Below are 273 nucleotides of genomic sequence, written 5' to 3' on the forward strand. Positions count from 1 at the left end.
TGTGCTGACATCCTGTCGCCTGCGTCTTTAGACAGTCTTGTCCTTTTGTCATATTCACAACAGACACAGAGCTTGCCTGGTACTGCCTGGGGCCTGCTCAGCAGCCTGGAAAGGTACAGGGAGTTCGTGTTGGTGTCTGAGGAAGGCACATTGTTCTGGTTCCCAAATGTACTGGATGCAGCCTCCATGAAGTGGTACTTGTGTGTTAGCTAAATGTCACCCCGTATTTGGAAAAATCCCAAGATTGTTTTCTTGACATTGATGAATATTTTC

Source organism: Chrysochloris asiatica, unplaced genomic scaffold (genome assembly GCF_000296735.1).
Source record: "Chrysochloris asiatica unplaced genomic scaffold, ChrAsi1.0 scaffold00419, whole genome shotgun sequence".
NCBI classification, from domain to species: Eukaryota; Metazoa; Chordata; class Mammalia; order Afrosoricida; family Chrysochloridae; genus Chrysochloris; species Chrysochloris asiatica.